Consider the following 22158-nt stretch of genomic DNA (forward strand, 5'->3'; position numbering starts at 1 on the left):
CTAATGAGTGTGATTGTTTTTGTATTAAGAATAATTACAATAAAATGTCATCAAAAATTTCTTCTAAGAAGGCTGTATCTCACCAAAATAGGTCATGTTTTGAAATAAGATTTCATATATCATAACTATCTTGGCTTTCTTTCTGAGCTGAAGCAAAATGTGATGTTTAATACTATCCAAGCTAAGAAAAATAGTTGAAATTTTTATGGCATAAAGGAATATAGGAAAAAAATACAGAATGTTGATGGTTGATGTTTGATGCTTACATATTAACATCTGTCAACAAACAACACGTATTGTTGAAGAAATAACCATAAGGTGTATTTTTGTCTGGACTTCAGGTGCACAAGAAATGTCAAAGTTTTAGAGGCATAGCTACAGCTGCAATCTTTTAATGGGAAATAGGAGACGTGAATGCTTCTCTCTCAATTGGTTGGACATTTCCGTTCTGGATCCAGGGTGACCACATGACCATTAAGCAAAGTTTCATTGACACATGTTTTACTTTCCAACAACTTTTAAGAATTGCCACCCACCTTCACCTCCTCATATTTGCCTTAGGATCCTTACCTGTTTTCAACATTTTCTTCTTTTTTTCTCTTTGTATTAAGAGCTCATAAGATTTCCTTCTCATTTCCCAGTGCTGTCCTACTGTGCAGGGGTTTCATGTAGTGTTTATTCCTCCAGCCTGTCATTCTTTGCTCTTCCTTCTTCACTTGTTCTACTACAGAGGCTGCCAGGTAGCTTTCAGTTTTCTAGGAACTTCGACCTTCCCAGCAGGTTTTGTTGCACTCTACAAACAAAGGAAGAAGTTAGAACTGCATCTCTTTTAAATGTCCAAACATCTTGTAACAAAGTGTGTATTAATAATGCCAGTTGGAACACAGATTTTTTTTTTTTTTTAAACTGTGGGAAAGCAGTCTTTTCTTTATAAGATTCTACATTCATTTTACTCTTCAGTCTGCTTCTGTCTGACCTTGTCAGCAAGGGAGAATTGCCAAGAGGCACTATCGACAGGCTGGTATGATCAACTTCAGAAGTAGCAGAGTTTCAGGCATTAAGGCTATGTCTGTATTAGTAAATTAAACAATGCTTGGAAGTATTTCCAGGTCTCTGCCAGACTTTTGGTCTTTGGAAATTAACATTGTTCCAGAAAATTCCCAGATATTTATTCGACCACCTCTGTTCAACAGTTTGCATGCAGCTCCTCTGTTCTGGAGCGTATGTGAGTATACTAGCATAGGTGTAGGATTATCTGTGCCAGTTGATTTCAGCAAAGAGAAATGTGCTGAGGCATAGATGTAACTTATATTTTCTATGGACCTGCATGGTCGTTATTTCTTCTGCCTTGTCCAACTTTTTCCCTTCAATGCAGTCTTGCAGTCTCAGCTTCAAAGCTGTTTTTTTCTTTTTACTTGTCCTTTTGTCCTTCCCAAAATGCATATAGATTTAAATTTCATTGGCATGCTGTCTCTCAGCTTCTGTTCCTTCCTTCAGATGACCCTGTGAACTTATTGGTAGTGATACTATGTGCAGTTTGCTGTCTGGAACAAACTACTTCAGGGAAGCATCCCTCTTGTTTGCCCTTAGGTAGTTTAGTCTTATTTTTTTATTCTATTTTTATTATTAGACTTTGAGTGATGCCTTATCTGTCTACTGCAAGGCAGAAACTTGATGAACAATTAGATTTCTTTGTGGACTACATTTAAGCTGACCACTTGTTAAGAGAATCTTTCTCTTTCAACTTGCTCATTCTTTCAACCAAAATATTTTTGTCAAAATAGAAAAATTAAAAATTATAACTCCTTCCTTTTTCTTTCAGAATACCTATGAATCAGCTTATGCACATCCGGAACTACTTAGAGGGTGTGATAAAGCCAAATGCTATTTTGTTTTTGTTAAATGATGTCTAAATAGCTGCAAATGTTTCTTTGTCTTCTCAGGATGGTGGTACTGGAATTGATTTTGGACATCACTTCAGTTCAATGTTGAAGTTAAAAAGTCTTTTTGAGGCTTAGAAGAAGCAGGTGAGTACAGGTCAAGCATCACAAATCTTTGAGTATTACTTTTTGCAACTTTCTTTTGTTCTGGAATTGCTGTTCTTGCTTACCAGTCCATATTCAAATAGCTGATCTCTGCTGCTTCTGATTCACTGAGATGTATGACTGCTTGTATTATGACTAGATAGCAGAGAGTATTTAAATCATGTAGGCTTTCCCTACATGCTTTTTTTAGCACCTGCCACAAAAATAAGTGAAAACATGGTTCTCTCACCAAGGTCTCTGGAACTCTGGAGTTAAGTTTGTATAGATTCATTACATCAGCTGCATTAGGAGTATGATAATTAAGCTAATTTGGTTAGAAAATTCTTTTAGACTGTATTTGTACCAATGTTTTTTATAATAAGTTAAATTTTTAAAAGACAAGATTAAATAGTAATGAATTCCTGAGTTTGGATGTTCCTGGTTTCCTGAAACACTGATGAGCTCTATTCCATTGGTAACCAGGAATATTCCATGATTTCAAGGACCATGAGTTCAAATCTTGTTTGAACTGCTTTGTGTGTTAATAGCCTGAACCTGCCTGTGAAGAAACACTGTTAGTGAGTGTAGTACCACCCTGGGACTTGGCATGCCTGCACTGAATACCTTGCTTTACTCCATACCTTCTCAGCTATCTTGGGTGAATCACGTACAACTGGGTGTCAGTTTTTTTACCTTAGATCTGGAAAAGGACGTTCTGAAGGAATTAGTGGAAGATGAGAGCTTAGCAAGGCACTCGCATCTATTTCAGACTTTTCGTACTTGCTATTGCAACAAAGAATCAATCTACATGTTGTGTTGCAATTGTTTACGTTCTGCTTTTCCTACAGGGGTAGGAAACTTCTTGAGAATATTTCCAGAAGTTTTCAAATGCAAAATTTTAGGCAATATTTTAATGTATGAATTGCAAAATATGCTCAATAGGTGCCTGTTACTAAATCTTACATATGCAGATTTCAACAGGGTACAACAAACTAACTCACCATAATGGAAACCAGGCCCAATTGCTTCTATGTATACCAGTGTTTCTGAAGTAAATATGTATTGTTTCTCTGTATGCCATGTGCAGTAACTGCTAAGGTATTACGAAATATTCAGATACACCTATATACTCCATAATATTGATATATCCTTCTTCACAAATTGATGGCTCAGAAGGGCAAGAAAAAGAAGTAGTTCCAGAGGAGTTAGTGATGGTGAGAGTAATTAGTGCTGAAACTATGTTTATAACAAGTTTTCTAAAGTTTCACCCTCTGGGAGGAAGCACAGACCTTTTTAACCTAATTCAAAGCAGTGCAAAACAAGACCGTCCTGGTGTGTATTTCACTATGACTGTCAACCCACTGCGTAGTAAGACAGGAAAATTCCTTTCTTCTGATTTAACTTCACCTTTTTCCAAGGACTTGAGGCACTGGCCTGAAGGCTACAGTATGAATATGGTGAAATCATAAAAAGAAGCAAAGATATAATATTAAGCTTTAGCAGTGTTGTAAATCAAAGGGTATACAGCACTATATGTGGAAACTGTAGATGTTACTGGCATCACATATAAATTTGTGTATGGCTGTATGTTAATATGTAGTAATGTATTTGTAAATCACTGTTTTTTCTTACATTACCCAATGGAGAAAACAGTAAAAAAGGTCAGATGCTTTGCTTTCTAGGTAGCAGTGGAAATATGACTGGATTTCTATCACATATTTGTACATGTCTGAACAGCGTAACTTGTCTGTAGTTCTACTAGATAGTTTCTTCATAGGCAATGTCAGTATTTTGGAGAACTGTTTGGTTTGATAGAAACTGTGTAGTAATTGCATAGTAATTGAAATCTGGTGAGCCAGCAAGAGATTTCTTTTTTTTTTTTTAAAGGATATTTTTTTCTGGAAATTTACTATGTTCTGTACCAAATAATGTGAGAAATGCAGTCATACTGACTTGTGCATCTATAATAGTTTGGCAGTATCATTTTATTGAATTCCAGTATGTCTGGAACTTAAGGCATATGGACGAAAGTAACTGTTATTCTGTTTCCTCCATTATTTTCTTCCATAACTTTAAGTTAAATACAATCTATAAAAACGCTTTCTGTAAAGCAAGCCAAAATCTCTTTGGCCTTTTTAGCACTGGACTCTATTTCTTGCAGTATGTGAAAGCGGAGAGGGAATGTTTTTGTAGTCCATGAGGAAATAGTAGTAAATTCTGAATGCTAGTTCTTCAGTATGTCATTTAGAGTTGATAGGTTTTTTTTTATGGCAGGACATGGTGTCTTTGCACTGATTGAAAACTGGGATTCAGTCATAAAAGTAGTGATAGAAATACATAAAAAAAAAATTGCATTCATGAGTACATTTTTAATTAACAGAGAGAAAAATTCTGTTTGCTTTCTGTCCTGTCTTTCAATAGACCACTTAACTGTTCAGGAGTAAGCTTTTGAAAACTGAGTTAGAGTTGGAAAAACTGAAACCAAGATAAAAATCCATATTGGAAAATTGCAAAAGCAAAGAAAAAATGTTCCATTTTTGGACGGATGGCTTAAATGGACATTTTTGGGGACTATTAAGTGGTACAGTTACATCTGTTTTTTCTGAGTTAATTAGGCTTTGGAAAAAAAGCTAAGGAAGTTTTCTAAATATGAATATTTTCTGCGTTGGTGAACTGAATTGTAGTTGTGGTATTAATTATTGTTAAATTGATCTAGCTTTTCTGTCCTGTATTGGCAATTTGTGGAAGAGGAGACACTGTGCTCATTCCTGTTTCTTCCTGGTACTACAGGACTTTAAACAGCACAACTCATGTACATGTATATGTATGCATTTTGTCTACCTACCAGATATTCAGTCTATATATATATATGTTTGTTTTGCATAGGGCAAACATAATCATATTGTTAGATTAGTACAAAAGTACATCTCGTATAGTTATCTTGCAGCTGAACTGTAACTCTCTCAAGAGTTATGTAAGGACTCATTGCTGGTGATAGTATTGATGACTGACATGTGAAACAGTTGATGTACAAGTCATTCCATCAGCTGGGTAATGGATTGGCATTAACTTTGTCCCTGAAGAAGGCTAACCCATCCACATGTCTGGTCAGAAGGCAGATAAGTTTTGATACTGCCGTAGGTGAAGGGGAGGAGGATATATAGCATAATGCTGAAAGGAAAAGATGGTATCTGCTTTCCAAGAAGTAATTGGATGGGGATTGATGGGCTTTGTCTTCAATCTGGTTTCCACCAGGAAGAGTCTGAAACATAAACAGTACTTTACATTTTAATGGAATTGTATTAGAACAGAGACACTGTTTATTGTAGAATTTTGAATTATCTTTCCAGGGTGATTGTGAATAGCTGTAAATTACTGATTTGGGGGAACCTGAAGGCAACTTTTGTCAAAAAGTAGTTTACATTGATAGAATTGAATTTGTGGCCTGCAACGATGAGGTACTAAATTTTTGCTATGATTATACAAGGTACCTAACTGTGGATTTAAACTGGCCAGCTTTTCAATTCAACTGAACATTAAGTACAGTCTTAATTGTCTGATTTGCTGGGAAGAGCACTATTACAATAATCTGGTTTTTACAGCCCATATCAAATATGAACTGGCATCACTTATTACAAAGTTTGTGCTTTGGGAGATATTTTCGTGGCATCGAGGAGTGATGCCCCATGTTTGTTGGAATTAGTCCTTGATGAGACCGTTTTCAGAAGTGAGTTATTGCTCAAGTACACTGATTGTTTTGTGGTTTCTAGCATAGAAATTTTTAAGGAAAAGCTAGTTGAAATCTGATGTTTTTTCAAATAATTGTATGAAATGAGGAGAGATGGTGTACATCTTAATAATTTTATGATTGTTTTTTCTATGTGACATGAATAAGAGAGGTGAGAACTCTTCATTTTTTAACTGAACTGAATACAGGTTTCTGAAGGTGGCCTGCTTGAGAACAGAGGACTGTTACTGTAGTTGTCATGTAAAATAAAGTTGGAGTCTGAAGCTCCTTTTTAGCTGTCAGCTTTATTAAGGAGCTACTGGTGTGTTGAACTAGGCACACGCATTATATAAGCAGTGTATGGTAGTGTCTAGGGAGAATTTTCTCTCTCTTGACTGCTGCTTTATTAGGTCTTGCTCACTCATTCACTGTTGCCCTGTCTTACTCCAGCTTTCCGGCTGCAGCTCACAGCACAGTAGGTCTAATGTAGATTGACGCCTTTGCCAGAGGACTGATTGAAACTTGTGTCTCATAGTTGCTAATGCTCACTCAACCATTTTATTGAAGATAAAGTAAATAAAATAGATTGCCATATGAGAATTCTCTGAAATCAAATGGAATAATTTGACAGGTTTAAGCTCATGAAAAAGCCAAAGCATTGAAACAGATGGGAATACTTTTTATGCACAATATACCAGGAAAAGGTGTCTGCTGGCTTGATGTTAAACTGTTAATGGCTTTTACCAAAACTATAATTGTTGTAAATATCATCATTTCCAATGGAATTTCCATTGGTGTTTAAATTGTTACTTCTCTCAAACAGAGGGATTTTTCTAAAAATTTAAGAGTAATGGATATACTGATTTTATTTTCTTAATGCTTCTGATTCTTTAAGAGACTGTTGATAGATAACCAGTCTCTTAAAATTTAATTTAAAAAAAATAGAGATTAACTGAGGGTGAGTTTATTATTTGAGAAAATAATTCCATGAAATAATGCAAAATAGATTGTTACTTTAATAGGTTTTTAATAATCACTAAGTGACACAATTTTGAATATTACAACTAAAGTTACTAAAATAAGCCCTGAGATTTCTAAAAGTATGTGTGATACAGTACGTGAAAAATAGGAACTGCTAAAGCTGTTGTGGCAAACTGCTTAGAATAATTGTCAACAAACCCCAAATATTCTTCACAACACTTTTTTGTAAAGAATTGCTGTAGATGAGCAGTGTAGTATGTCCGTGTTATTTTTGGAAATAAGATAGTATGTAATAATAACTGAGTTAACGTGCAACAGATAACATATACCTCTTATTCTTTTATCTGGATAACAATGAATATTGGTCTTTTTAGTCACACTAGGGGGTCCTTCTTGCTATCTTAAAGAAGTGGTCCAACTAGTAAGACACCTATGTTTTAGTTCAGTACAATAAATTATGTCAAACTCACTTAGAGTTAATAAAGGAAATAAATATAAAATAAATTAAAAATGTATGAACAAAGTTTGCAGATGCAGCCTCGGTTTTCCACCTTGAAAACAGTCAATTAAATAACAAATATATTAATTTTGGTATTTTCTTTATGTTTAAACAAAGTCTGCTCTTTTTTTTTTTCGGTGTTAGATATCAATTATATTTTAAAGTTAAGAGATTTATTATAACAGATTGTGCTGTTGGGATGCTTGTGAGATTTCACGAATATTGGGTTTGAAATAAATTATGAATGAGCTATTTGAAAATGACTTGCAGGACTGAGTTGACAGACTGGAAAAACACAGTAAGGATGGATTTCCGGATTAACTGTTTGCCAGAATACACAGCTAGTTGTGCTGATGTGTGCAGTGGCAGGGGCGGTGCTGGTCAAAATTATATTTCCAATATGATTGTGAATAAATCTAAGAAAAGTCAGTGGTATTCTCAGTTTTTCCCATCCTGGTCGTATTTTTAAGAGGGAAAATTACTCTATTGTGCTTATAATGCAGAGCTCTGGCACCAGCTGTGCTCTGGAGAGGTCTTTTTTCTGTTGTTGCCATGCTGATGACTGTGTGTGTCTGGCCAAATTCTTAATGCTCTCACAGCAGTTCCAGACTTAAAATTTCAACACTTAAAAAGCAAAATTTAGTGCCTGTGATGCCAGCAAGATAGGGCTCCCTATCCTCCTGAAGGAATTATCTTCTCATTCATTCTATGGTGCTCTTTCTGTTCATGCAATAGTATAAAAGGGTCATCAAAAGCTTTGTCTTTCTGTGGGAGGGACTAGAGGTAGACAACTCTGCCGCAAATCCCTGTTTTAACCCTTTCATTTTCCTTTTCTGCATTCTATGAAATGTAGTTCTTAGAAAGTGTTGTCTTTTGGAGGAGGCAACAAAGAACATTAGTTTAATTAGATTTTAATTATACAGATAGAATTGCCTTGTTTTTTTTCCCTGGTAGGAGATCCAAGACAGAATCACTGCTCATTTCTGTGTTGTGAAGTCTTTTCTCTCTCTCATAGGTTTTTCTAGTTAAATTGGAAAGCCATTAAGCATTACCACAGTTTTTGGAAGAAAATGCTGAGACCTGCGAGTGCTCCGACATAGATTGATTTAGACAGAATAGAAGCTAATTTTATCAGGAGCAATAGAAACCTCAACAGCAGTTCACTTTGGATTTCTGTAAAACCTAAGGAACCAAATGTGGTTTCCTGTATTTCTCAGAACAACTTATTTGTGCTGTTTTTTTCAGCATCGTCTCTTACTTGACCATATCTGAAGTAATTCTGAAAGGCTGATTTTCATGTTATTGTTTCCTGTGTTTTCCAGTAACACAGTAAAAGAAATTATCTGTATTTTTGGGATGCTTTTGAAGTTACCTTATCCAGAAATCAGACCATGATAAATGTGATGAACTAGCTAGTTAAAACCCTTATTTAAAAAAAAAAATAAATGAAGGCAATAAAGCAAGCCATTCCGTACAAGTAACTGCATATGGAAAAAATAACAACAGATCTAATTCCTGAAAAGAAATGGGATCTTGGAAATGGAATAGATGTTTATTTGATTGCTTTGAGAGTTAACCTCCCTAAAAAGCTGATTTTAAATGAGTTTTGTATTTGTAAGTGGTGCTTGTTAACTGTCTTGGGGAGTGATTTCTTCTCTCCTCTGGAAAATGCATTATGGGATCTAGCAAAGAAAGAGGTAATGATTTTTTTTTTTTTGATGTGGGCACTGTCATCTAGGAACCGGACAAAGATCACTGTCCCTTAGGAACTGGGCCTCAGAATTTTTAATATAGTCTGTAAAACAGCTATTTAGTGGTAATTGTTGTCAGTCACAGACTACAGGAGATAGGTTTTTACTGGTGATCTGACAGGGAAAACTGTGCTTAACTGCATCAGATTTTACAAAATTGAAATGTTCATAGTTTAATTTCTGAAGGAACTTTTACTGTTTTTTTTTTTCTGAGCTTGAGTCTTCTAGAGAAGCAAAATAGGTCACATTTCTGTTCATATGGTGGTTCTGTTCCTACATCCAAACATATGTGTATAGATTCAAGTACCTATATAAAGATTCAGTAAATTATGACAGATCCAGTAAAGATTTTGCAAAAGAAAATAGCAGGTATGTAATTGTAGACTGCAAAGTTACAACTGCTTGCTATAGTGTAAACAATATATAGTGGCTTCTCAAGAATAAGGTGTAGGACATGGTACGCTAGCATGCACAAAACTGAAATTTAATTCTAGAATCTATATACTTCGGTTAAGTATAGTTTTATAGATAACTATACTAACAGGAAATGTACTGTAATTTTAATTCAGTGTTGTTATACTTGGAGAAACTGAATTAAATTTTGCTTTAGATCTATATAGAGATGTTTCTGTGCTTCTGTAATTGAATTTGCAGACTAATATAATTCTGTATTATTTTGGTGAAGTTTACTAAACATTTCAAATTAGAGCAGTTGGGTAGTGTGATATGACAAAGGCATGTGACCTCATGTCTTAAATGTTTTGCAACTAATTTGAAACTAGTATTTATTATCTGAACAGTGCATACTACAATCAAGTTGGTGAATATTTAGCTTTCTTCCTTTCAAGATGGAAACTTTCTTACATGGGCACTTGCCATTAGTTTTTACTTGGCTTTCTCTTTGCTGTAAGATATATTTTCATGACATAATACAAATCCAGTTCTTCCTTTCCATCACTTATTAAAGAATTAAAACAATAACATATAAAATGTCACTCAACCCAGTCAAAGGCTTTTACTTTAGTTTTAGGTAGGTGTACTTTTTCTCAAACTTGAGTTACTAGTCATTTAAAAAAATAAGTTCAGGATTTTGTAATCTTTGCATCATCACCCTATCAGAACTTCTAAACTGGAATTTTGCCTCAGGCCAGTTTCTCTCTACTGGTTGACTAAATGAATGACAGCATTATTATTTATTTTATTTTATTTTTACAAATAAGGCTGATATGGTGAACTGAATTACTGAAGTGAATGGAAAAAATATTTAAAAGTTTCTCTTATGACAGAATAATTTTGCATTTTCCTTTTTGAACAGTAGTGTTATAAGTAATGTGGAAGGTAAGCATGCCCATTTGTAAATCTTTCTTCACTGCAGAAGTACTAGACTCATCATTACCAATAATCCTTTTTAATAACTAAAGCACATAATTATTTAATGAACAGGTGCTGCAGTTCTAAGTATCTTTGCCCTCTCTCAGAAATTCATTATTGCCCCTACACCAGAACTTGTGTTTGCTTGCTTTCTTCTTTCTCTTCTTCAACCTGTCGCTTTCAAAAAGAAAAATGGAAATGAATGTGGAAAGGATCCCCAGCTGATGCAGTGGAAAATCGTAACAGTTTAAACCATGCTACTTGGCTTTGCAGGAAGGTTACTTAGGAGTGCTTGTATGGTCGTTTTGCCAGCCCCTGAGTGGCAGCAGGCAGCTCTGGCATTGGGGAAGGTAATAGACAGTGGGGGGAAGGAGGGAGAGGGTAGGAGCATCCTTAACTGCTGCAGCTGTTTGCTAAGTGAGCATATGTTGAAGCCCTTGAGCCTCCATAGAACATCTTTTCACAGGTCAGTGCTTAAATCACATGCATAATACTCTTCTAAAATAAGTTTGATCTGAGCACCTGTTTATTTGCTTTTCTAAGGGAAGCGGTTTTGTTGTGGAAGTCCTGCAGTTACTTACTTTCCATTATGAAAGATAATGGAATACTCGGTTACAGGAAAGTAACATTTTTTCCCTAAAATTTTGCATGTTGAACTTTTAGAAAAATGAGTACTTGCTCTTTCTCTGTCTTCTTGAAGATTTGCTGAATGCTGTACTTTTGGAGTATATGAGAAATGGAGATCTGAGGAAGTGTTAATGTTACTGCAATCTTATCATTTATATTCTTCTAATTTTGCAATTCAGAAATATTTTTATTTCATGGTATTTTAAATTTATTTGATTTATTAGGCCTGAAAAAGCTATATATTGGATTGATTGAATGTATTTGATAGGACAGTGTTTTGAAGTTATTACATTATGAACTTGAATACTCTGTCCAATACTTAAAAGATCCCAGAAGATAGAACATGTGATTTAATTACCTCTTTTTCATTTTGCGAACTTGACCTCTGTTCCCAGCCTCAAGACAAAGAAAGACAAAGTACCTTGAGCAACTGGCAGTCGATATTAAGGAGGTATTTCCCACATCTCTCTCATGTCCCATAGTAACAGCCAGTCGTCAGCATGGGTGTGGGACTTCCCCCCCCCAAATTCTGTCCTTTGGCTAGCAAATTCATCTGCTGCTTTACTTCTTTAGATGCCTTGTAAAAGTCCTTTATCTTTCTTTAGCTTCTACCCCAGAAACCTCTCTTTTCTGGGTTAGCTCTAGCTGTGCAGAAGCACCTGGGGCAACACAGGGATACTGGCCTCAGTAGACTAAGAATGGGTTTTGAGAGTGGCCAGTTTGCTCTTCTGCAGGACAGAACTGTAGTATATGTATAGGCTGTTACTGGTTGTGTTGTTTAGTTCTTTCTGATTTTGATTGTGTGTTTGTGTGATTGTATGTTTGTAAAAGTTGACTGAATCTGTCCCAATTTGTTTTTGAGAAAAGTTGGATTTTTTTCTTTACAAGCTAATAAAGGTTTCTTTGTTTTCTAGGAAAATAACTAGAGGAAAATCCTAAGACATTCTTTAATATTTGGGATCTGAGTCTATTTGGGCAGTGAAGGCTGATGATACTTTGCGTGAAGGTGGAGGGATTTATTCTTTCTTACAATGAAGGCCTTGATTCATGACAACCCATAAGATTATGCTGAAGTCATGTGGGACTAGATACTGTCTTTTCTAGGAACCTCATGTTTGAGAGAAGTGTTGGAGAGAAACTTTTAGCCATTGAGGCAAGTGATTTTCACAGTATTGTCAGTCTGTAGTAAAACCCATCTTCGCTGCATCTTTTGATTGCCTTTGCAGCTGCCAAATTTACAGGCAAAATACAAAACTGTTCATGAAATTACAGTTGTGACTTCTTTATTAAATATTTTGGATTTGTTTCTAGTGTCAAGCATTTAGGTTATTATTATATGTTAATAGATAAAATGTCCAAATTAATGTGTAAGGTGACAAACACTGATAGTGTCTTCAAACTGTTAAAATGGCCTGTACTCATCCTCTAATAAAAAAATCAGATTCTAGAACTATACAGAAAGTTATCGAGGAGGTTTATTTTAATTGCTTGGTGCTCTGGCATATTTTAGATTTGCTCTATGTGCTGTTCATTTCCCTTAATCCAATAACATGGCTAGTTATTTGCACTATACTGGTGAGTGGCTACTTCTCTGAAAGCTTAACAGTTAAGAATATAATAAGACTGTAGGATGAAAGAACAATTTCTCTGTGTATTCAAACTGTGTAATAATACAGGAATAAAAAGTATGTTGTTTAATTATTTGGTTTTGCCATGTAGTATTATAGTTACCGTTAAATATGACTTTTGTATTGCTAATATAAGAAAAGCATTAAAAACAACAAAAGAAATAGGTTTGATCTCATTTGACCTTTCTGACGTTCAGTCAGTTAAAAGGTTTGTAAGACGTTTAATTACCAAATGGTATGATCATTATTCATCTCATCATTTGATATATAACGTCAAGTGAATTGCCTCCCTGGAGTGCACTGTTTCACAGATCAATAGATTTAGTAAGAGCTTGAAGGAGGGCTTTATACATTCATAGCAAAGAAGTAAAAGTATATCCTCCTTGTAAAATGGCTTATGTACTTATTCTGTGAGCTTTACAGAGCTATTGTTTTATTTACGTCTCAGGAATACAAAATCCTGTAACATAAAGACATTTATTAAAATATTTTAAACTTCTTTATTGAAATTAAAAAAAATATTGCTTCTATCTTGCTCTACGTAATAAAGTAGCTTTAAAAGTCTGTCCTGAACAGCTTTATTCAAACCTATTAAAATAATTATACTTATTACACCACATTTTTTGCTTTGACAAAACAAACATGGTATGACAAAAGGCTGTTTAAATACACTATGTGATTTCTTACACTATTCACATCTTGTTTTTCTGCATTTTTAAATAGGTATGTTTAGTTTTAACTGATTTGGGTGGTTGTTTTTTGTTTGGTTTTTTTTTTCATTCATTGTGTCAAGAATATTTATGCACAGTTCAAAAGAAAAAGATAAAACTTGTCCCTAATTGGCTAATTTAATACCTGTGCATTTATAAAAAAGTTCTTATGATTTTTTTAAATTAATTGCATAAAGGGTAATTACATATAGGATACTTCATGTTTACTTAGGCTTTTTCCAGGTGTATTATATTAATCTTACCCAATATAGATGAACCATCATATAACACCAGCTATTTGAGCATGCCTGTCTGATCTCTTACCCTTGATAGAAGGGTTTTCCAAATGACTGAAAGAGACTTCTAGGAGAGTTCAGGCACTAGTATTTGTTGCTCTTTTTTTCTGAAAATTTTACCTCTCTTTTTTTACCTCTTTGCTCTCTTGAATTACCAGCTTTCTGCTTAAAAAGGAAGAAAACAAACACATATTTCTTCTTTAACTCTTTTATTAATGAGACTAAGTTTTTTAGCTTAAATTTATGCCTCGTTGTTGGTCCTTGCATCAGTCAGGCACCGAGGAAACTGTAGTTCAGCTAAGCATATTCTCCTGGCTGTGGGACAGAAGCAACATTTACTTGAAAATTCTACTTCCTTATTCATCTGTCACTTATAACCCATCATCTACTCAAAGATTAATTTGAATTGTGAACAATATCTAAGCTTCCTTAATCCCTTGCTCTTGTCCTTTTTCTTGAGCTGCTGTACTGTGATGGAAAGGCCGTAATTCTGAAGCTTCTTATTCCTTAGGCCTACCTAAAGTAACTCCCATTGGGAGCTGATTGATGTTTTAGCAAGGAAATTCTTACCTATTTTTGAGAACAACCTGGAAAAATTGTCAGGAGGCTTTCATACTCTTAGATGTTCACTGTGTGGAATTCTTGTAAATGTAAAATCTAATTTGTCTGGGCTCTTTGCACCAGCATTGTTCAAGGTCAGATGAAGTTTGTGAAGTACAGGAAGTGTTTCCGAGATTTCATTCCTTTCTTTGTGCTCGCAGCATTTTTCACTGAATTAGCAAATCAAATAATACCAATGTCATTAATAATTAAGATAGCTGGGAAATATACCATATTCTTCTTTTTACTTATTTTGTGAATGACCCCTGCTGCCACTCTTGCTTTACCACTTTCTTGAGTTTTTTTCAGGAAAAATACTAATTTAGTAGTTTCTTCTCTGCTAATGATGCAAATACTGCTTTTTCAGACTGTCTCAGTAAGGGGCTATTTAAAAAGAATTTAAAAAGAAATGCAGGAAATCTGCAGGTGTTTCTGCTGAACTTGAACATCCAAAGACCTTTTTGTCAATGGGAACGCTTTAGCATGATTAGAATAATTAATGTTGGAATTCTGTAGAAGCATCAATTGTTTTGATGATACGTTCATCTATGGCTTGACTTGACAAAATTTGAGCCATCAGGACCCAATCTAGAAATATATACATTTAATTTTAAGACTATGACTAGATCTTTGGCTGAATTGTGATATATACTTAGCATCTTTTAGGACTGTCTATATCAATATTCATCTCTTCCAAGATGTTCTTAAAGTTAGAGCAGTATTCAGTTATTGGCATTTGTGTTTATTTGCCTATACAATTACTGTTTAGCAATAAATAGTTTAATGTAATATGTATTTGAAGTACGAAATCCATTTTGGATGTAAAATAACAGAACTATTTAATTTTGGCATCATCTCTGTCATCACTTGGTAGGTGCTGGAGATGTTAGGGTAAAGGGTTGATCAGTGACAAAGTACAGCAGCACTCTTAAATACCGTGTTCTGGGCCCCACAATTTAAGCATGATGTGAAGGTCTTTGAATGGGTCCAGAGGAGGGCAACAAAGCTGGTGAAAGGGCTGGAAGGCATGTCCTGTGAGGAGCGGCTAAGGATTTGGGGCCTGTCTAGTTTGGAGCAAAGGAGGCTGAGGGGTGACCTCGTTGCTCTCTACAGCTCCCTGAGGAGGGGACGTGGAGAGGGAGGTGCTGATCTCTTCTCCCTGGTGTCCAGTGACAGGACACGTGGGAATGGTTCAAAGCTGCGCCAGGGGAGTTTTAGACTGGAAAGCATTTCTTTACTGAGAGGGTGGTCAAACACTGGAACAGGCTTCCTAGAGAGGTGGTCGATGCCCCAAGCCTGTCAGTGTTGTAAGAGGCATTTGGACAATGCCCTTAACAATGTGCTTTAGCTTTTGGTCAGCCCTGAAGTGGTCAGGCAGTTGGACTACCTGATCGCTGTAGGTCCCTTCCAACTGAAATAGTCTATCCTATCCTATTCTATTCTAGTCAAGAAAACTGTGGCAGCAGTCGCAAATAACATGCTTTCATAGTACTTTTATGAAGAGATTGCATGGATATGAGTAGGGGAAATGAGCTCTTTCTTTTTAGACTGTATTCCTGAAAGGTTCTGCAGCAAGAGACAGAAGCTGACAAGGTTCCTAAAGCACCACCCTCTTTGTCCTGCCACATCCTAGTAACAGGGAAGCAAAGGCAGGAGCAAAACGGAGGGGCACTTATGCTCTGGGTCCATCCTGTCCCCTTCTAGATACTGGAACTCAAAAGGTCTTGTAGACTTTTCCTAGGGGCAAGAATAGTGTGATTTGTAATTTTACGTTTGGTCCTGTTACGAACTAAAAGAATCAATAAGGAATACATTAAAAAGGTCAACTTTGGGGGGACATAGTATTCAGAAACCTCTGTGAAATATAATTTCAAGTTTTTCTGTATGATGCCATTCTGAGCTGAGAAGCAGAGTTCAGGAAACTACATGTATTTATTTAGACAAATTGCAGCATCACCATCATTAATCTGGAGTATTACACATGGATACCTATGTTTTGTAGCTGTTTGAAGCACCAAGTAACGGAGTTTGCAATGTGTGATTTGCATATGTTGTGGTTTAAGCCCAGCCAGCCACAAAGCACCATGAGGCTGCCTGCTCACTCCTCCCCGCCATGGGATGGGGAGGAGAAAATACAATGAAAAGCTCGTGGGTTGAGACAAGGACAGGGAGGGTTCACTCACCAGTTATGGTCACAGGCAAAAACCAGACTCAACCTAGGGAAAAAACAAAAGCAATTTGTTATCAATCAAATCAAAACAGGATAATGAGAAGTGAACCCAAATCTTAAAACACCTTCCCCCCACCCCTCCCTCCTTCCCAGGTTCAACTCCACTCCCGAATTGTCTACCTCTTCGCCCACCAGCGGTGCAGGGGGACAGGGAATGGGGGGTGGGGTCAGTTCATCACCCGTTGTCTCTGCTGCTCCTTCCTCCTCAGGGGGAAGACTCCTCACTCTTCCCCTGCTCCAGCGTGGGGTTCCTCCCATGGGAGACAGTTCTCCACGAACTTCTCCAATGTGAGTCCTTCCCATGGGCTGCAGTCCTTCAGGAACAGACTGCTTCAGCGTGGGCTTTCCCACGGAGTCACAGCCCTCTTTGCAGGCATCTACCGGCTCCAGTGTGGGGTCCTCCAGGTGGGCATCTGCTCCCCTGCTCCCCTCCATGGGCTGGGGGGGACACAGCCTGCTGTCTCACCACAGGCTGCAGGGGCATCCCCTCCTCTGGTGCACCTCCTCCCCCTTCTTCTTCACTGACCTCAGTATCTGCAGAGGTGTTCTTCTCATGTTCCAATCTCCTCCCCCACTGTTGGTTCCTCTTCTTAAATCTGTTCTCCCAGAGGCCCTACCACCGTTGCTGATTGGGTTGGCCCTGGCCAGCAGTGGGTCCGACTTGGAGCTGGGGAAGCTTCTAGCAGCTTCTCACAGGAGCCACCCCTGCAGCCCCTCCCCTGCTATGAAAACCCCACCACACAAACCCCATATAGCATAATTGGAGGCAAGGACAATGAAGGTCCCTGCATAACAAAATATTTAGAACACCGTTCCTTCACATTTCAAGGAGAAAATCTTGAGACCTAAAATTCTTGGAATAAGTTCCTTCAGAGATAAAGCTCAGGACAGAGAGAGTAAAATCATTACATTTTGTATCCAGAAACATAAAAACTCCCATAAAAAGTGAGTTAATGGAGCTAACGTTATACAAAAAGGGTAGTTGTACACTTTCAAAACTCATGAAGTAAGAAGTCTTGATTGTTTCCCCTTCAGAACATTCATGTGCTGACTATGGCATTGACAGCCATAGATAATATGTACCACAATAATAGATGTAGGTGAAGCTTGCACAGTAAGTAAACTTTGCAATTAAGTCTGCTCAGTTTTTGCTTTTGTGGAAGAAAGGATAAGAGACCTGGAACCGTTGATCTTCAAATTGTATCCACATCGAATAGCTTATTCATCCTTTGTTTTGTTCTTAGGTTATAAACTGCTTTTGGAAATGCCATAGCTATAGATCTGTGACTTTCCCTTTAATTTTCACTTTGTCACACCTGGAAACTGCTGTCTTAAGTACACGTGTTGTACAGGTATGGTGAAGATGTTACGTTTTGTATCTGTCCCTCCTTTTTTTGCAAATATTTGTGTGCTGGTATCTAAAAGGAAATTTACTACAGAAAATATTTATTAAAAAGTTAATTTATTTTTAATAATCTGTTAAACTTCAAAGCATTTGTTTATTGAAAAAGCTCTGGAAGCATCTCAGCTTAGCTGGAAGTGCAGTGTATGGAAACTCTTAGCATGATGGGACTAAAGTATAAGCAAGATTTTATGTGGATTCTTGTAATATTCTTTCTTTCAAAATCAAACCAACAAACAATGCCCTCTCAAAAAAAAAAAAAAAAATCCAAAAACAAACACCCAGAAAACCCCCCAAACAAACCCAACAAAAAGCCTCAAACCCCCAAAAGCCCTGCTCTGGACGTTATGTTCAAGGAAATATGACTGTATGGCCTATGCAATGTTGTCTGTCTTAAATTGTTTTCCACTTAGGAGAACAGCCATAGTATGTGTATACCTGCTAGAGGTAAGTTTAGTCTCACTGTTTTGGAAAGCAGAAAGTGTGTAGTAGGTATAGTACAGTCCTTACTAAGGCTCTGTAAATACATCTGTGACAGTGAGTGTACTTACCTGCTGAAATGCATGTTGCTATGTTTTATGGGTGTCTGTACAACTGGATTTACTCACGATTTGATGTACTCGTTATGTCCTGAAGATGTATCCTGATTTTGCAGAAAGCCTTAAGCAATGTCTCTGAAATTTGGCATCCTTCATTCATTTCATACCAGAGATATTATTGGAGACCTAGTTCGTTATCTCCTTTTTATATTTATTGTGACTACCTGAATAGCCCAGGAGCACTTCTTAAGAAAATGTTCTCTGTCTTGTATTATCAGCGACAGTGTTTACAGATACTGGTATACTGTGTAGCTTAACCCATAAAAGGGGACTGTGGTGCTATGAGTCAGCTTTGAACTACTTTTTCTGTACAGAAACCCCCTAAAGATCAACAGCCTTTATTATTACACTGCTTGTCCAACTGTGAGAGAAAGCAGAAGGGATTGTCGTATTATGAAAACCTTCTTGCCATGGCTGCTCACTTTGGTTTCTCATCTGTGGGATGTGAAACCCATTCACTGGAAAACACAGGTTTATTGAAGTAATTTGTGGAATTATGTTTTCCCGTTCATTGAACAATTAGATAAAAATCTGCAAGATGATAAATTTTTTTGTTGCTGTTTTTTTTTCTTACCCCCCGTCCCCCCTTTTTCTTCAGCCAAATGAAATAAACAAACAAAGCAGAAAAATTCTGGCAATTAAAATAAACTGTACATGACGGAAAAGTTACGGAAATACTGAGATTACACGTTTTCTGATCCATGTAAACAAGAATTGCCATGTGGAATTTCCAGTTACTTGAATTTGATACACTAACCTTCAGAGGTTCCCAGCCTGCGGCTACACACCAATTCTCAGTTCCTATCCCATCACTCTGAAAGTGTTGGGGGGGGACAGAGTTTGCAGGATATTTTTCGTCTAAAATGTAATGCTTAATCAGTGCTTGTAATTATTATTTTAGAACCTGATTTATTACAATACTGTTGTGAGGCAAGTGTCTCTCTCAGGTAAGAGTTATCTGTGTCAATCTCTTGTAACCATTTGTTGTTAAAAGTTCTTTTTTTTTTTCTGTCCTGGAGCAAGTATTTCTGTCCCAAAATGTCAATAATTTTTAATTGGAAACACATAAAATGGAGAAGATATTGTAAATAGTCAGATCTTGGAGATACCTTCTCGTAAATGAAATAATTTTTTTAATAAGAGTTGTGTAAGTGTGTGAATATATTAAAAAAGTAACTAAAATAATAATGACAAATACTAAAAATGCCTTTCCAAAAGTATTACATTTTTATTGGATTTTAATGTATGATAGTCATGTTAGGGTCTAGTTTCTCTGTTCATCTTTAAATTAGCTGGTTTCACTATAAAGGCAAAGTTGTTTCCTGCTTTTCTCCTGATTCTGTGCTTGACACTCAATATTGGAAGTATTCCAAGGGCACTCAGTTGTGTCATTCAACAGTAGTCACTCTCCCCTTTATAGTGATCTGGGATTCCTGCAGACTATGTCTACATCTGTGGGACTGGAGATGCAGAGACAATTAGGTAATTGCATATTTATTCTGGTTCTCAGGCAGGTTTTGCAGCCTGTGCTGAGTTCATCAGAGCTATGGCTACATGGGTCACAGCGCTTGGGCTGGCTAGTTTCAGGCTTGCTCCAATAAGTATGTGGAAAATGTAGTCACAACAGTGACTGCAGTGTACCTAAACCTCAGTCTAGGATTTGTAAGGAATATGAAAAACTAGCTTAAGCTTAATGTACCTCTCCTCCTGTCTAGGATCTATCACGCTGCTTTGAGGAGGTCTGTCTTGTGACTCACTTTCTGCCTTGATAGAAGTGCAGCAGAAGTGCATGTAGAATAGATACAGCTAGTCTACTGTTTGACATTTCATAACTTATTTTAACTGAATTAGATTTTATTAAATTGGTATGAAAATGTTTACATTTTATTGCCATTCAAATTTTTCACTAATTTTTCTGCTGTTATTAATGACAGCTTTTCTAGGATGGACTGAGTCATCTATATTAAATGTGATGACATGTTATGTTGTTTTGATTAAGAAGCAGGTAAAATGGTGTTGTAAGGAAAATGGACTAAAGTTTTTTGGACTTCGTAAGAAGCTATTAATATATGGAATGATGATTCCAGTGGTGGTAATTGGCATAAGTCATAATTATTGACCATTAGAAGTTAATTTTTATTTTATGGTGCTAGGCAGCCATCCTGAGTCATCAAATGTGGTCTCCCAACTGCCTCGATATTTCTGTGTCAGTTCTGTTCCCCAAGAACTGGGGAAAAAATAGCAGTGAGGGGAAAATGTACATGGGAATGAATAATTCTGAAGTAATTATAAAAAGATTCATATGTGTATATAGCAGAGAAAGGGGAATAACTATTAGCCCTCTGATAGAAAAGATGTTGTTCAGAACAGGGACACAGTACAAGCGAGGTTCAGGAAAAGGCAGGATGGAACTTGTTAATTGCGTCAGAATGGAAGGAGGAAAGACACAAGGTTGGAAGAGCTCTGGCAAGTAAGTGTATAATACTTGTCTTCTGGCATTTGTGAGTTAAATGAGGAAGCCATCTTGTAAAGTCCTGTGAAGACTGTGAGTATATGCTGAACTCTGTGTCTTGTGACATTGTTGATGGTTGGACTGCCTTCATTCCTTTCCATTTTATTGGTTTAAGATGATTCCCTGTTGGAACAAAGTCAGCTGTGGCCAGGAAGGCAAGGTGTGTCAATAAGTTACAGCTATATATATAAAAAAAATTATAGTAATTAACATGTAAGAGATCTAGAGCAGTGTACAATGATGTCAGAAAGGATTAATATTCTTCTGTGGTTTTATTACATATTATTCATATTAATAACATCCATAATAATATCATACAGTTAGAACAAATACAAGGCAACAATGAATTAGTGGGCTGTAATACCATTGAGGAGCTTCTTAGGAGGTCATAAAACATGAAAACAAAGCTTGTCTACGTTGCATAGTCACTAGGACATCAAGGTGGAAACATAGTCCCATATTCAGCATTTGTGTTTTATTTATTTTTGAACACATATACCCATGTCTTGAATTCATGTGTGCGTCAGACAGATGTTTCATATTTATCTCTATGTTTCTGCTTCAGCAACTTCCTTTTTTCTTCCCTGTTATTTTCTTTTGATTTTGTCTCTGAAGACCTCCATTTTGAGTCCTCAAGATGGTACCAGGAAGAATGGAAGGGAGGTTTTCCCTCTTGCAGCAGTGTCATATTGTGATACATGACACATGCATAGGTGTGGGTCACGTTACAGTGCTAGCTATGATTAATATATGTTTAATGAAATTTTACAGTTTCTAATTGATGGCTGAGTCTTCAGTGAGTTGCAATATTGTTAAGTGGACAGTTCGATGAATGTGATCTCATTCCAAATTTTTACCTGTAATTGAGCATTTTTTAAAAAAAAAATCTTGAATACTGAACTGTTTAAATTGGATGTTAAAGATTTATTTAGCTGTTTTTTTTCCTTCCACCTCCTTTTTTTCCTGATTTCCAGTTGAAAAATCTTTTGTGAAAACAGTGTTTACTTACTTGAACGTGTGTAGCAACTGTGAAATTTAATTCATGGTTTCACCATTTCTCATGTTATTATTGTATTTTCTAGCTTTTATAATGATGTTGTGGCTCTTATACAATTTAGTTCTACTACAATATTTTGGATATTAAACCATTCTCATTAGTTAAGTGTAGACCATAATTTGTGTTCAGTTGCTCTAGACTTAA

General features: G+C 36.3%; 1 protein-coding gene across 1 annotated transcript in view; it reads left to right on the top strand.

Annotated features, from left to right (window-relative positions):
* Positions 1-22158, top strand: part of FOXP2 (forkhead box P2) — a 437464-nt gene that overhangs the window by 133946 nt on the left and 281360 nt on the right. Inside the window, exon 3 of the mRNA XM_052790203.1 lies at positions 1944-2027. The gene's annotated coding sequence lies outside the window, so the exon portion shown is untranslated. The remainder of the gene's footprint in view (positions 1-1943; positions 2028-22158) is intronic.

The sequence above is a fragment of the Harpia harpyja genome, chromosome 6 (genome assembly GCF_026419915.1).
Source record: "Harpia harpyja isolate bHarHar1 chromosome 6, bHarHar1 primary haplotype, whole genome shotgun sequence".
Taxonomy (NCBI): Eukaryota; Metazoa; Chordata; class Aves; order Accipitriformes; family Accipitridae; genus Harpia; species Harpia harpyja.